This window comes from Vulpes lagopus, chromosome 10 (assembly GCF_018345385.1).
Source record: "Vulpes lagopus strain Blue_001 chromosome 10, ASM1834538v1, whole genome shotgun sequence".
Lineage (NCBI taxonomy): Eukaryota > Metazoa > Chordata > Mammalia > Carnivora > Canidae > Vulpes > Vulpes lagopus.
Window position 1 is genome coordinate 75,603,200 of NC_054833.1, and position 16,686 is coordinate 75,619,885.

General features: G+C 40.0%; 2 long non-coding RNA genes across 2 annotated transcripts in view; both read left to right on the top strand.

Annotated features, from left to right (window-relative positions):
* Positions 1-16,686, top strand: part of LOC121500311 — a 211,313-nt gene that overhangs the window by 34,550 nt on the left and 160,077 nt on the right. The window lies entirely within an intron of this gene.
* Positions 9,674-16,686, top strand: part of LOC121500312 — a 52,062-nt gene continuing 45,049 nt past the window's right edge. The window contains exon 1 of the long non-coding RNA XR_005990363.1: positions 9,674-9,790. This is a non-coding gene — a long non-coding RNA (uncharacterized LOC121500312). The remainder of the gene's footprint in view (positions 9,791-16,686) is intronic.

The window sequence follows — 16,686 nt, forward strand, 5'->3', positions numbered from 1 at the left end:
TCTGGTTGTTGGCCAGCTGTTGACCAGAGCAGTGAGAGTGAATGGGCCTCATCAATGAGGTGGCCAACCTGGGCGTTTTTATATGACTGACAGGAGTGCAACCAAACCAAGAGCAGTATGAACAGATGCTTGAGACCTAGGCTCAGAACATCACTTCTGCCACAGACTTTTGGTCAAAGCAACACAAGGCCAAACCACATAAAAGGAAGTAGATTCCATCTCTTGGTGAAAGAATTGCAAAGAATTGTGGCTATTTTTGTTCTATACCATACAAGCCATAGCTTTGGGCTCCTAAGCCTGTGATCCTACAGGGAAGGATATTGTTCTTATGTTTATTTTATAGATGAAAACACTGAAGTTCAGAGATATTAAGCAACTTGCTCAAAGCCACTTGACTTAGTGAGTAGCTGAACCATCGTGTGAAGCCAGGAATGTCTGACTCCAAAGCCAGTGAATCTCTGCTGGACCTGGTCGGTGACACTCAGGGTTCAGAGTCTGTGAAATGTAGAGCCATTCCCTTCTGGGCATGTGGAAAGAACCTCAGAGGTTGTCTGGCCCATTAGCTGATAGAATTTTGAATTTTATAGTTCACTATAATTTCTTTTTTTAAAAGATTTTATTTATTCATGAGACACAGAGGGGGAGAGAGAGAGAGAGAGAAAAAGAGAGAGAGAGAGAGAGAGTCAGAGACACAGGCAGAGGGAGAAGCAGGCTCCATGCAGGGAGCCTGACATGAGACTTGATCCCGGGTCTCCAGGATCAGGCCCTGGGCTGTAGGTGGCACTAAACCCCTGAGCCTGCACCCGGGCTGCCCAGTTCACTATAATTTCAAAAGTTGTTTTGGCAACCAGCACAGATTTGTCAACTTACCTTTCTTTTTCCTTTTGGCCAAGTCAAAGCATTATAAAAACCATCTCCTTTCATTGTCATTTCATGAAAACAAAGGATAATTTTGTGATAAAGTACAATTGTTTAAATTGATTCAGCTTTGTAAAATCCTTACTACTTTATCTTTAATTTTGCTTCTTTTGTTGTGGGCCTGTGATGTCTTTACATTGGTCAAAAGACCAACATATAGGAGCCACTCATCTAGCCTACTCTCTTTATTTGTTGGTCCTTGAATGCCCTCTAAAACATTCCTAATGTGGTCTTCAATCGTTGCATACTTCTAGTGACAGAGTTCACTATTATCTGAAGGAGTTCACTTCATCTTTAGACAACTGAGAAGAATATTCTCTTACTATATTGAGCCCAAATCCTTCTCCCAGTGACATCTACACCTTAACTTGAAGTTCATCTTTTGGTGCTCAAATATAAAAGTTGAATGCATGAAGGTATCTGAAAATAGCCATGGCTCCCCTAAATTGTCATTAACCCTCTTTCCTTTGATCTCCATTTTTATAGCATTGGCTTGGAGTGCCATCTGCTTTTGTCCTGCCTTCAGGCTCCATACAGCTTGACCACATCTGCCTTAATGTGGCTGTAGAAGCCAGTTTATGTTCCTGTATCTGGCCTGATTAGCTGGCATAGACTAAGTCATCCATTTTCTCTTTCTATGTATGATTCTTCTATTAATGAGATTTAAGATATTAGCCTTTGCAGGAAAACTTATCAAGCTGTTGACTCAAGGTTCAACTTTAAGCTTCAATTTCTGTATGAATAAAATGTGAGCACTATAGAGCTGTTTTAAAGGCTCAGTAAGTACTTAACAAAATGTAATACAATTTCCATGGCATTTAACGAATATCTGTCATGGACTAGGCCCTATGATCGGTGCTGGCACTAAAAAGAAGGAAAGACAGTTTTTCTGTTCTCAAGGAAGTCAAGGTACAGAAAGTAAAACAGACATGCAAACACAATATGACCACAAGTTTACCGGCTTTTTGGGGTGGTATGTACCCAAGGAAGTTGAGAGAATAGGAAAAGCAGTATCAGTGCCTCCATGAGGCTTGAGGAAGGCTTTAAAGAGGGTGTAGCCTCTGAACCAAGACCAGGAGAATGTTAAGATTTGCCAGCTGGGCCTGGTCTCTCTACCTTTGTGGCAAATGTGACATAATAGCAGTTAAATAGCACAGGCTTTGCAACAAGACCATCTGAATTCCAGTCCACGTTAAACCCCCTATATCTCAGCGTCCTTCTCAAGGTCATTATTGCTCTCCTCTCAAAGCCATTGTGAGGGTTAAATGAGATAATAAGCATAAAGTTGTTGGCATAATCCTGATGCATAATGTGGTAACTATTCTTATTCCAAATGACTAAAATGACTCAGATTCTAAGCTGCCCTAGTCTGATCAAGGACATTTTAGCTCCCTTGACCTTTGCCTTCCACCCAGTGCAATGAAGAATTCACCCAGGATGCATCCTTACCTTATCTTTTTAAAAAACTTTTTTTATTAAAATTCAGTTTGTCAACATACAGTAAAACACCCAGTTTTCATCTCATCATGTGCCCTCCTTGATGCCTGTCACCCAGTTGCCCCATTCCCCCACCCACCTTCCCTTCTGTAAACTTTTTTTTTTTTTTAAGATTTTGTTTGTTTAGAGAGAGACAGAGAGCTCTAATGGGGAAGGGGAAGAGGATAGGGGAGAGAAATAATCTCAAGCAGACCCCTCACTGAGTGAGGAGCCCAACACGGGGCTCCATGCATGGGGCTTGGTCCCATGACCTGAGCTGAAATCAGGAGTCAGACTCTTAGCCAGCTGAGCCACCCAGGTGCCCCATTGCCTGTCAGAATCTTGACAGGATGACTTCATGAGAAACACATTGGTTGGTCAAGAGGCTGCTGCATTTTATAAGTGCTGATAACCCTGGAGCAGCAACATAGTTTGAAGCAATGAGGTTCATGTTCCTTTTCTAAAATATAGTCACTGGAAACCCAATGCAACATGTAAACATTTTTAATTGGTAAATAATTTCAAACATGAAGAAAATTCACAAGAATAAGAATAGAATCAATGGTAGCCATATGTTCTTTACCCAGATTTCTCCTATTGTTAGCACTCTGTTCCATTTCCTTGATCATTTCCTTTCTTTTTCCCTTCCACACATGCACACACACATAGACACAAATACACAAACACACACATACATGTACAGAGACACACAAATATACAGAAACACATACATACATAGACACAAATAGACATGAAGACCTACACAGATCTATATATATGCGCACACACACACAAACTTTTTTCTGAACTGTTTGGAATGAGGTTCCAAGGCTCATATATTCCAAAAGCTACATATATATATAGACTTTACCTTTTCCTATTTGCTCTGAACAATGATATTCTCTTACATAACCACAAGACGGTTATCACCTCCAGTAAACACTGATATGATACTTTGATATACTCTACAGTCCTTATTCCTACTTTGTCATTTGACCCAATATCTTTTATAGATTTACTTACCTTCATTAAAGAGTCCAGAAGTCAAAATTTTATAAAAAGCTATATACCCAGAGGATAGTTACTCCTTCACCTTCCTTTTTCCCTCTTTCCTCATATCTATCAGTAACCAACTTGTCTCTTGGTTTATTCTTTTTATTGATAAAGATAAATGGGGACTTGTATTTTTTTTTAAAGATTTTATTTATGTATTCATGAGAGATACACAGAGAGAGGCAGAGACACAGGCAGAGGGAGAAGCAGCCTGTGGGGAGCCTGATGGGACTTGATCCCAGGACTCCAGGATCACGACCTGAGCCAAGACAGATGCTCAACCACTGAGCCACCCAGGCATCCCAGGGAACTTGTATGTTCTCATTATTCCTTCATATCCCCTTTTATTTTATGTAAGTGCTTACTATGTATGTTATTTTGCATTTTGGTTTTGTTATTTAAAAATATCCTGGAAATCACTCCATGCCAGTGTATAGAGAACACCATCCTTTTCTACAGCAGCCTGGTACTACACTGTGTAATACTATGGTTTATTCAACCAGTCTCCCTTGCTTGAACATTTAGATAGTTTCTAATGTTTTGCAAATAAAAATGCTGCTGCACCGATTAATCTTATGTGTATGTAGTTTCATATTATTTGAGGTGTATACTCAGGGTGAATTCCTCGAAGTGCTATTGCTAGATTGAAAGGTGAATATATATGCAGTTCTGATACTGACAAATTGTCCTCCAAAGGGGTTATACTGTTTTGCATTCATACCAGTAAGAGAGTGCCTGAGAAACCCAACATTTTGACTCTCATTTTTATGCAATGATAAATCAGAAGGGATCCAGGAGCCAGAACAGAATGCAGAGCAAAGGTCAGGTGCTGCATGGAGTAGGAAAAAAGGATGCCCAACACAAAATCAATTCACAAAATGCTTTTTCAGACACTTGGACACCATTTGCTTAAGGGCAGGGCAGTCGTATTTAATTTTTCACTCTAGGGCTAGGCATCTCTCGTAAGCTCTCTTACTAGAGATGCCTAGCAAGGTGCCTAGAACACAGTAGATGATCTATAGATTTTGACTATTTAAATGAATGGAAGAACGAACTGGCAAAAACCTGGCATTGCTCATGGGAATAGATAAACCTGGCTGGGAGATTATTTTGAAGGAGTGTATCTCACCTCTTCTTCTCCCCTTCCCTCCTAGACAGATGCTTCCTTGTACAGCCATTCCTAGGGACTGAGCAGTTTGAGGTTTCCAAAGCTGAAAACATGTAAGCAGTCCTTGCATTAGGAGATGGAGCTGCACAGAGGCCTATTGTCTGTAGGGACACAGGGAGCTCTGTGGTGGAAGGGGAGTGTCCTCCACCACAGCCTGGTCTTTTCAGCCCGAGCATTGCCTTTTCTCTCTGGAATGTAATATTCTACCCATGCCCTTCGAGTGGCATTGTGCAGTGGCAGGGTCAGCAGTGGGGGGAGGGGGCATGGGCAGGGAAATGATCTCTGTACAGGCAACCCAGTAAGTCAGAGGCAGCATCGGAGGGCATGGCCAGGTCTGGCCTCTGAATGAGGGCTTTGTGCGAGTCTTGGTGGCGGTGGCTGGAGAAGCACCTTCCTCTTGCAGCTCACCTGGTGACTGAACAAAGCTGTCTTTCAGGCCTCAGGCCCCACAGCAAACACTGAGCAGGTGATAGATCTGCTTTCCTGCCCTGCCATGGCCCAGGGATCACTTTTCTGCCTGGCATTTCTTGTGGGTTGCCACGAGGGCCCATACTACCTTCAAGATAATGAAACAGCAGAACTAGCCCAGGAGGAGATGGGGCACCTGTTCTGAGGCCAGAGGGGTCACTGAAACTCTGAGGATTTCTTTTCAGAGTCACAGGGGAACAGGAATAGCTAATCTACGTTTCTGCTGACTCTTGGCATTGTCCACATGAGCAAGCACTCTTTGTCTGGCTCTCAGCGTTTATACAATTCTTTTTTAAAATTTGATCTCCATGATGGTTTTAAGGGGTCAATGTGACAACTTTTACACAAGAGAAAATGGAGCCATGCATGATGAGCTGAAGCGGGTCCAGTATGGTGGGGTCTTCTGACTCCAATTCAGAGTTCTTTCTAGACACTCTAATCCACAGTATCACAGGAATCAGTGAGAAGGTGGGGGCAAAGTACTATACTGCAACAGTATTTTGGGTTTTGTTCTGGCTACTAGCCAGACTTGAAAGGACAAGAGGTTTTCTCCCCCTCTCTTAATGTAAGAGCCAAATTTCTGGGCTCTGAGCTTGGGTTCCTTGTCTACAGGATTGTTCATTTTTATGTGTCAGGGTTAAAAAACAAGTTGTGAAGCCTTTGCAGGAAAACACTCATGATTCTATTTCGGCTTATAACTTTGTGGAGAGAGGCTAGTGCTGTGATTGAAGGGATAGAAAGGGTTAATCCGGAAGTGGAAGGATGGATTTCCCTTGTGTCTGAGACCAGGTTAGTTAGTTTGGGATGTTTCTGTGAATGGCAGAGATCCATGACCAATGCATAAGAGGCATCAAATATGGGGAGTTGTCTGTGAGAGGACTGTGAAGGCTGGCTGCCAACACTGACACGTTTGGAGCAGGCACTGGATGTGCGGCTGGGGCTATGTTGAGTGGAGAGGCCTGCTGTGGAGCATCTCTAAGCCACCTGAAAGGCTGTTATCTGCTAGATGGCCAAGGACGGTTGGCCAAGTAGCATCATTTACAGAATGGACATGAGGATGATGAACACCATGGAATAATCCCTCACTTTGTGAATACCATCTAAACATCTGAGATTGTTTTGAAAACCTTAAGAAAGGAAGGAAATCCCCCTTCAAAAGTGACTGAAATTGAATCTTCCCTGCCCCTACCAAGTAGGATCCCAGAGCCAAATTTAATTTGTTTAAAGAAAATGAAATAATTCACTCGCTCACGTATTCATTCATTCAACAATATTTATTGAGTTGTTACCATGAGTCAGTATGATCTCAAGGAATGTTAGTATGACCTTCTCTGAACATCTTAACAAAATTTGATTAAAATGGGTTATTTTGGAATTTAGCCTCTGTAATCATTCTGTTTTCTCTGTCATGCTTCTTCTTCCTGGGTCATTTGCTACAGTGTTTGCATAAATCCTACTCTTCCTTCAAAACATGGCTCAAATACCTCCTTTTTCACAGATACTTTTTTTCTTCCACCCAACCCACAAATTGGGTCTCAGCTTGAGTGTGAGCCATGTCTGTTGACAGATCCAGGCATGTCTGGGGGTGTCTGGAAAACTGCAGATTCAGGCCTGATGGAACTTTTTTGGGAGGGCTACAGAGAATCCTCCTGTGAAAGAAATCATGACATTTCCAATTGTGGGACCCAGACAGTCACATCTCAGTGTGTCTGGAGAAGCACTAGACGGACCTCAGACCTTATCCTCTAGTGAGAAGAAATCCTACCTAGAGATTTTGGTACAATAACAAGCTTTACCTTCAGAGGCCAAGGAGCAATAGCTCTGAATATAGTACAGTATTTGCCATTTGGGTTTGTCTCCTAGCTTTCCTTAGGCTCTTTTGAAGGCTGGCTCTTGGGAACACAACGTGGCCATATGTAAAAACAGAAATAACTGCTTAAATTATCTCTGCAAACTGGGATAAAAGATATACATCTTTTTTTAAAAGACTTTTTATTTATTAATTCATGAGAGATGCAGAGAGAGAGAGAGAGAGGCAGAAATACAGGCAGAGGGAGAAGCAGGCTCCATGCTGGGAGCCCAATGTGGACTCCAGGATCATGCCCCAGGCCGAAGGCAGGCATTAAACTGCTGAGCCACCCAGGGATCCCAAAAGATATACATCTTGATAACCCCTCCCTGCCTCCTCATTCCTGGAGATTTACACAAAAGAAATGTAAATATTCTCCTCCATTTGACCATAAAATTGTGCTGTTGCTTTGGCACATTGAAATCTAAGTCACTGCAGGTGGGGCTTGTCAGAACAAAGAACAGCCACGAACATTGGTCTTGGAATTAACTGGGGGGCATAGAGCTACTAGCACTGTTGTGCCTAGTGTCAGGTGTAGCACTTCTTCAGGAGTGAGATTTGCCTGTGGAATTCCAGAAATTACCTGAAAGAGATCTCTTGCTGGTGGTTAGTGGTAGTCCAATGGATGTAAAATGTCACAAAACTTTTGGATGCTCAAGTAAATGTAACAGAGCTGGAAGTGTGGGTGAAGAAATGAAATGATGGCAACAAGATGTGGAGGGCAGTAGGGGAAGATGCTGGAAAATCTAAGAGCCAGTCAAAGGCAACACGATTGATCATGAGAACTGATGTCAGACTGTGTTTTAGGAAGATCATTTTGGAGGCTGGTTGATAACTGAGAGGAGATGGGTAAGACTGAAGAAGAGGCAGCCAATAACTTGATGGAATTCTCATTATTTCTAGGGCTGCACCTGACCATGGAGTATATCCTGTCCAGGAAATGGCAGTATTTCTTCCCCAATATCCTCTATTTGGATGGACTGTCTGGGAAATAAGGTGCAAACTTAGTTATTGTCTTGAATTCTTTTTTGATGACTCTGCTTTCCAGTTATCAAAGAATCCTTTAACTTAGAGTCATTTGTTGAAGAATCCTTCCTTTTATGAGTCTTCTTGATAATCACACTTTTGTCCCAAAACTAATTTCTGCTTTTATCATACGGGTCTAGAAGATCTGACCATTCTGGGATAGTATTTAATAAAGAGACAATGGATGAAACCTGGTTCCTCTAGTAGGATTCTCACTCTCCCATGTTTTCTCCATTTTGCCTCAAGTAATAACAATACTCCCTTCTTTAAAACTTCTCTTTGCTTTTTAGTACATCTAGTAATGTTTGTCAACCCTCCGTTCTCCCTTGACCCCAACACACACATACATACACACACAAATACACCCCTCTCACATATCTATGCTCCTGAAATACTTGACCCTCTCTCATCAGAAACTAGTTCACTCTGACAAAAGATCAGGGTCTATGAAGAGATAATCAGTCATGTAGGTTGAAAAATTTCATGTAGAAAGGTTGCTGTTTCTTGAAGGGCTGAGAATCACCAGCCTTATCAGATGGAAGCCTATTTACCCTTTGGGTCACTCACATCTACCTTCAAGACCTACCTACGCTGGCCTTTAGAAAAGCAAAATATTTGATCACCTTCTGTGTAGTACACATAAGAATTTTACATGTGTAGCAATGGAAGAAAATTTACATGGAAGTCTAAACCCAAGAATTATTGAAAATAAATTTATAACTGTCATATTGTCCTTCATTTATAATGCCATTGGGTACTTGATGGGATGAGTAATGGGTGATATACTACATGTTGGCAAATTGAACTCCAATAAAAAATATATTAAAAAATAAAAAATAAAAGCTTTTCTTAAGATTTTAAAAAAAAATGCCATTGGGGCCATCAGAGAATGCTTTCCTATGGTGCCTAGTGGAGACCTATGAAAGGTAGGCCAATGGGTCATAGAGACAGAGTGACAGGGCCGGTTGTTATGGGTGATTGCAGTGACGTAATGAGGGAATTGCTGGTAACTGATGAGTTTATTTTACTTCTCAGCTATTTACATGTTTTTATGACTGACAGTTATTTTAAGATATTGAATTGCAATTAGACAATTATAATATCATATTTTAAAAAGATAATTGAGCTTCTTAACAGTGTTTAGATATCTAAACTTTAATGAGAATATTACTAATCTGGCAAAGATCAAAGCTGGAACATTTTGGTTAAGGGGGTATATTTATTCTTCTTTTAAATATGTCTTGTTCCAAAGCTTGGAGGATTTAAAGGTGTATTTAAAATTAACTGATGAATTGTTCAACAAAACTATGAAATGTGCATTTTTATTATCCATGTTAGAATTTTCCAAAAATGGCTGGCTTGCTTCTCCCTTTAAAGTTACTTTAAATATAAACTAAGTAAATAAATAAAAGGAAGAAACGTGGAAATCTAGTCAACTAGTTTACAGTCATATGATTTTTTTTTCAGAAACCTTTTCTCCGACCAAGATTCTACATGTGAAAGGATGCTCTAATTTTTCATAGCACTTCAAATCCTCTTCTGCCCAAACACCAAATTTCCTCAGAAATGGCTTAACATTTTTTTTTTGGTCAAGCCATAGTTGAGGACTATTCTTTAGTTCTAGAAAAAAAAAATCTCCTCTGTCTCATTTTTATTTGTACAAAAAGTGGTTAAAATGGGACAATACCATTTTTTTTTACCCTGAATGGTGACTGCCAGCTATTAAAATGCTAATTTCAAAAAAAATACAAAAAACCAAATAGAAGAGCCAAAGACAGCCAGGAAACAAGAGGAATGAAGTCTACTGAGTGATTAATCATTTGATTAACCAGGTAAGTCTCTGGCACATTACTAATTAGCTCACTTACAAAGCCCTGGACTGAGCAGCCCTGGTTTGATTAAAGAGGTGCCGAGCCATTCAAACCCTGATGCTTGAGCTTCTTTTATAAAACAAAATGTGACTTTCATGCTAAACTCATCTCTTTAATCCAGCTGTGATTTCTCAGGCCTCTGACACTCAGGCCTAGGCACATAAATCAAAGAGTAGAAAATGGTCACTATGAATGTTCAGAGAATATGATCTATATTTTAGGACTTTTTTTTTTAATTTAAAAAGAGGTTGCTTAAATTATGAGGTTGTGGCAACTACCTGTTGACTGTCTTAAAGCTGCTGCTTTTAATGACCCTTAGGTTACTTGGAGGCATTGGTGGAGGCTCTGCCTTTGTAGGAGGGAATAAATCTGCTCTCACTACACTCTGCTACTCTGGGAGGATTTATGAGCTCTAAAAAAGATATGTGAAATTAATAGAGATCTTCTCAACTTTACTAGGGAGTTTACCCCTTTAAAATATTTTCAAAGCATATTTCTTTGTGGTTAAGTATTTGTGTTCTATGTTAATGCTACCCCCACCCCCCAGCCTGAAATATCCATCTTCTTGTTGATACTAAAGTAAAGCCATCCTGGCTGCTTAAAGAATAAAAAGGTGTAATGGGCTTTTCCTGCTCCAAGATTCTACTTTGGGTCTCATACAAGATCTTTGCTTCTTTACTTTTAAGCTTGCTTAAGACAACTGAATACTTTCTTGGGCTATGCACTGTACCAATGAATTCAGGGCACTCTGTTGTTTCTTTTGTGACTGTTGCAGGAATAAAGAAACTAATAAAAATGTTGCCTGGATCAATTAAGTATAGGGTTAAGGCCAAAGTGAAATCCTTATCTCATGATATTCCAAGTTTTTTTTTTTTTTAAGATTTTATTTATTTATTCATGAGAGACACACACAGAGAGGCAGAGGCATAGGCAGAGGGAGAAGCAGGCTCCCTATGGGGAGCCCAATGTGGGACTCGTTCTGGGACTCCGGGATCACACCCTTAGCTGAAGGCAGATGCTCAACCACTGAGCCACCCAAGTGTGATATTCCAGGTGGATCGCATTGTGGCCAGCTGTTGTCTCCTTGTGGGTGCTGTATTCTGAAGGTGCATTGATAAACAGAGCTCATCTGGCAAAGGCCAGGGAGGAGAGGATGGTATGGAAATCTTGTCATGAGAGGAATAGTGAAGAAACTGGAGAATAAAATACTGGGGCAGACATGGGATAGAGAAACGTTGTATCCGTTTGTCTTTAAATAGTTGAAGGTGTCATGTTAGGTAATATGAAATGTGTTCTCCACGTTGTATCCTCCACAGCACAGTGCTTGGTAAAGAGCAAACATAAACAATAGTGGTCACCATTTGTTGAGCACATAACACGTGCCAGTCATTGAAATAGTGTTTTACTTATGTTATCTCAGTTAGAAATCACTGGGGCACCTGGGTGGCTCAGTCGGTTGAACGTCCATCTTCAGTTCAGGTTGTCATCTCAGAGTCCTGGGATCGAGCCCTACATTGGGCTTACTGCTCCATGGGAAATCTGCTTCTGCTTCTCCCTCTGACCCTCCCCCACCCCTACTCATGCTCTCTTTCTTCTATCAAGTAAATAAATGAAATCTTAAAAAAAAGAAATCATTGCCTGCAATTAATAGCAGAGGAAGCTCAGACTCAAGATTAGACACTTGTCTGAGGTCACTTAATAAATATCTAAGCTAGAATTCAAGCCAGGTCTCTCAGGTCCTCTCCATGGTGCTCTGCCTTTCAAGATACCTCTTATGATGCAACCATGAAGCTGATGTCACTGAGGTCTGGGGTGAGTCTTCAGAGACCAAATTCCATTTGTTATCTTTTTCCTTGTGGATGAATAATTGCAGTTGGGGAAACAGGTTCCATAGCCATTATGTTCCAGAGTCAGGATTGAAACCTATGTCTGCCTCAGACAAAATTCAACCTCATGATGAATATGTTCTATCACTTTCCTGGTACAAGCAAATGCAATACATGCTTGTCTCTAGTTTGATCTGGATGAAATATTGCTATTACATGTCTGAATCTCTGCTACACTTACCTTCTTCTGCTTACTTTCTGAACACTTGAAAACTCCCTAAGGCTCTGTATCTGAATTCCTAGTTTGCCTTCCCTTGGTGCTCACTTTCTCCCTGGATCTTCCACCTGGCCTGCTCTAGCTGACATTCTTCCCTGATGGAGATGGGGATAATATAACCTAAGTTTATGGAGTGTTTTGCATCACTGTGAAGATATGAGATGTAGTACTAGGGTTTATTCTCATCACACTTAAATATTCCTTATAACAATCCCATAAATATAATAAATATTGCCTATGTTTCACAGATTAGCAATCAGTATCTCAGAGAGTTTATGTAAGTTTCCTCAAGGTCACACAGCTAGTTAATTAATGGCCAATTTAGCCTAATTAATAATAATAATAATGATGATGATAATACATACATTCTTTCTACAACATGCATGCTGGGAATAATATCCACGCTTCTCATCTTCACTTGCCAACTTTTTCCTTCTTGCCCTGCAAAGAGCATGAAGAGCCCCTAGTACACTTGGGCATCACCAGATAGGTATCACCATCATCATTATCAATTTAAGTTGAAAACTATAAAAAAAAAAACCACAAAAATATAAATCACTCTACTTTTAGAGACAGAGGAATTCATTATAAAGAAACTGAGGCCTATAGAAATAAAGTGTAATTCAGCTATTAAGTAAGAAGGCAGAGCCTTGGATTTAGGGTCTTAAATGTTGGAAGCACATCTATTTAAAACAGGAGCATATGGATAATTTAGATGTTAGTAGGGGAGGAATAGATAAAGACGGGAAAATGTTTAAGAGAGCTACAAAAGAGGGGCACCTGGCTGGCTCAGTTGGTAGAGCATGTGACTCTTGATCTTGGGATTGTGAGTTTGAGCTCCACATTGGGTGTAGAGATTACTTAAAAATAAATTAATTAAAAAATATTTTTAAAAGATCTACAAAAGATAGTGAAAGAGGTGCACCTAGGTGGCTCAGTGAGCTAATGTCTTCCTTCAGCTCAGGTCATGATCTCAGGGTCTTGGGATTGAGCCCCTCATTGAGCTCTCTGCTAAGCAGGGTATCTGCTTATCCCTCTGTCCCTCTCCCAGCTCGTACACACTCTCAATCAATCAATCAATCAATCAATTAATCAAATATTTTTAAAAAGATAGTGAAAGGTTATAGAAATGTCATGGAAGTCTTAGCAAAACCTAACTAAAAACTTTTAATAGTAGTAGTAGGCTGTCTGTATAGTTACATGTGGGTAGACAAAACAATACTTTTTAGTTCAGAGAAGTTCAGTTAAGTGTTCCCTCCTGATTAAAGAAATGTAAAAATTAAGGTGAGTATGCGTTTATGATCTTAGCAGAAGAGTGTAATGACTTGAGCGCACGTGGGCATATACATGTGACTTGGACTCTTTAGACAGGGATAGATCAGTTTGCCTGCTGAGATAAAAAAGTAGATACCCAAACACCTGCTTCACATGTTATTTTTATTTATTTATTTTTTATTTATTTATGATAGTCACAGAGAGAGAGAGAGAGAGAGAGAGAGAGAGAGGCAGAGACACAAGCAGGCTCCATGCACCGGGAGCCTGACGTGGGATTCGATCCCAGGTCTCCAGGATCACGCCCTGGGCCAAAGGCAGGCGCCAAACCGCTGCACCACCCAGGAATCCCCTGCTTCACATGTTATGAAGGGAAGGATCATGACTGGATAGATTGGGGTGGACCTGGCCAAGGTGTACTGGCAAGAAAGGACTCCAAAGAACCTAATGGCCCCAGAATAACTCACTAGGAGCAAAGAGAAACACAGTGATTTCCAGATTTACATATCAAGCTTCATTCTCCCAGACTCGTGTATCCATCCTGACATCTCCATTTAATAGGTCCAGGGAATAATCTCTTGATTCTCTCTGCTCAGACCCTTCCACTGGTTTCTCATTGTGCTCAGAGTAAAAGTCGAGGTCTTTACATAGCCGCTAGTATGCTTTATGGTCTGGCCTCTGCTTAGCTCTCTTGTCCTCTTTCTTATGATTCTGTTTGGTTCTCTCTGACCCTGCCACACTGGCCTCCTTGATGTTTCTCAGGCATGACAGGCATGCTCTGGCATCAGGGCTTTTGCATTTGCTCTTTTCTCTGCTTTCAACTCTATCACCAGATATTCACAATACCTGTCTGCTTGTTTCATTTGGATTTCAGAAATCAACCTTACTTCTGAGGCCTCCTGCAAGCCACCCAACTAGAACAGCCAGAACTTTCCCTCACCACCCTCCCCCTTGATACTTTATCACTGTGCCTTATCTTGTTTCTCTTCCTTGCCCTTGTCACTATCTGACATTTTATTTTTGTTGTTGTTCATTTGCTTGTTTTCTGTCTTTCTCAATTAGAAATATGAGCTACCAAAAAAAAAAAAAAAAGAAAGAAAGAAAGAAAGAAATATGAGCTACCATGTTCCCTTTTCCCAGGCACCTAATGGGCACTTGTAAGTATTTTTAAATGAATGAATAGAATGGGGACCTGGGTATATGACCTTGGTCAACCTAAGAATCTAAGAGATTGTGATGATTGCTGCCCTGGAAAGTGGTAGGGGGCTGGTGGTGGACTGCTGTCTTGTCAGATCTCACAGGTCCAGTCTCAATAGTGACCTCATGTGGCATGAGAGTCAAAGTCAGCAGTGGGCTGACTTTAGACCCTTTACTTTTCTCTCAGCCTGGTCTGGCCTTTGTCAGTAGGACTGAGTAAGCCCCAAGGGGTCATAGGCAATTCTAGGTGATATGTTTTTAAATTTTTAATTCAACATATGCTGTGATAAGACAATGTATTCACATGGTTCAAAATGTAAAAGTAGCATAAGGTAGGTAGTATCGCCCTCTCACCTCTGCTCCTAGTCACCCAGAAATCCTCCTCAGTTTTTTGTGTGGCCTTCTGGAAATATTCTATGCAAATTTAAAGAAATACATATAGAGGCCTATATATTCTCTCTTTTATTTTATGCACAATATAGGATATTACACATACTGTTCTGTATCTTGTATTTTTGAAGATGAAACATCCACAGTGAAGTACAGATATTTTATGTACAATTGGTAAATTTGCCTTCCTATATATACTCATATAATCATCATCCACACCAAGACATGTATTTCTAGCACCCTGGCATCTCCCTTGTGCCTCTTCTGTTTCTCCTGAGGTCATTACTGTTCTTTTATCACTGTCTACTTGTTTCTCCTGGTCTTGAATGCCATAAGGATGGAATCATGAGCTACTGTGTTCCTGCCCGTTCCACTCAAGATCATGGGCTTTTTAATATAAAGACATAACCTGTTTGTGATGATTGTATCTCATAAAGATAAAGGACATGAAGAATTTCCCCATCCTCTTTTATGATTACATGGTTTCCCTTTGCAAGAATGCCCCTATATTTTACATCACCATATGACCCTGATGCAGATGGGTGTTGCAACAAAATAGGCATAAACACTTGTGCCAGCACATCTGGTCATTGAATACAAGGGAGTGGAATTGCTAGGTCAAAGAGTGTGTGTGTGTATACTTTTGAGAAGTATGCCCAGTGTCCTCCAGTGGCATTTGTAGAGATTCACAACCCCATCAACAATGCCTGAGAGTGCTTATTTCCCTCACGACATCTAAGTGCTTTCAAACTATGGAGCTTTGCCAATTTTAAAGAAAGTGTGACATCTTAGTATATTTTCTCATTATGAGTTGGATGCAACACTTCTTATTTTAAAGACATATTTTTGTAAACCTTGTACATGTAATTTGACCATTTTCAATGGAATCATTTTCTCTTATTTCTCTCTGAATACCCTATAGGTATTAGGAAAATTATCCTTTTGATGTGATAGAAGTTCCAGATATATTTTCCCCATATCTCATTTGTCTTCTATTTTATTTTAGCCATTTACAAATATTTTTATATGGTCAAATTTATTAATTTGTTTAGTTTTGGGGTTTTGTGTTATTGCTTAAAAGGACTTCTCTACTCCTAGACTGTTAAAATAAATCATATATTTTTTTCTTGTCTTTTTATAGTTTCCTTTTAAGTTATTAAACATTTTGATACTTCTAGTAGTCATTTGTGAGTAAGGTATGAAGTAGGGATCCAACATCCCACCCCCTGGCCCCTGACTGCACCTACGACACTCATTCTATTTATTCATGGATCTAGTTTTCCCAAAATTGAAATGCCCCTTCTCATTAACCAAATGTCCCTATGCATTTGGGTTTATTTAATAATTCGATGTTCTGTTTATCTGTGTACCAGACTAAACTATTGTAGCTTTACTCTGTTTTAATATCTGGAAGACTTATAAATAGGGGTATATCAATGTGAGGTACTGTTTTTCCTTCTAATAATGACAGCAGGCTCCATAGAAGTTAATTATAATAATTAAAGAAATATAACTATATTTGCATCTCAAATTTGGGGAACAAGACACAGTAGCCAGAGAAGAATAAAACATAGCAATAAGAAGGATCTTAGACTAAGATTCCAAAGTATATTCTTATCTCTCTCCTAACCTCCACCCCCTTTTCCTGGTGCACACACACACACATGCACACACGCACACTGCAGATTGCCTGCCTGGAGCAGACACAATAGTGTAGATGGTAACATAAAATTGCTAAGTCAGGACTTGGTTGTGGAGGCTCTCCCTTCCCTTCTCATCCTCTAAAAGTGGATATAATAACGGATTTTATAACTCAGTTTTCTTAATGATTTAGAACTTTATTTCATCTTAATTCATAATTTAAAAAATATTTTTTGAAAAAATTATTTATTGAC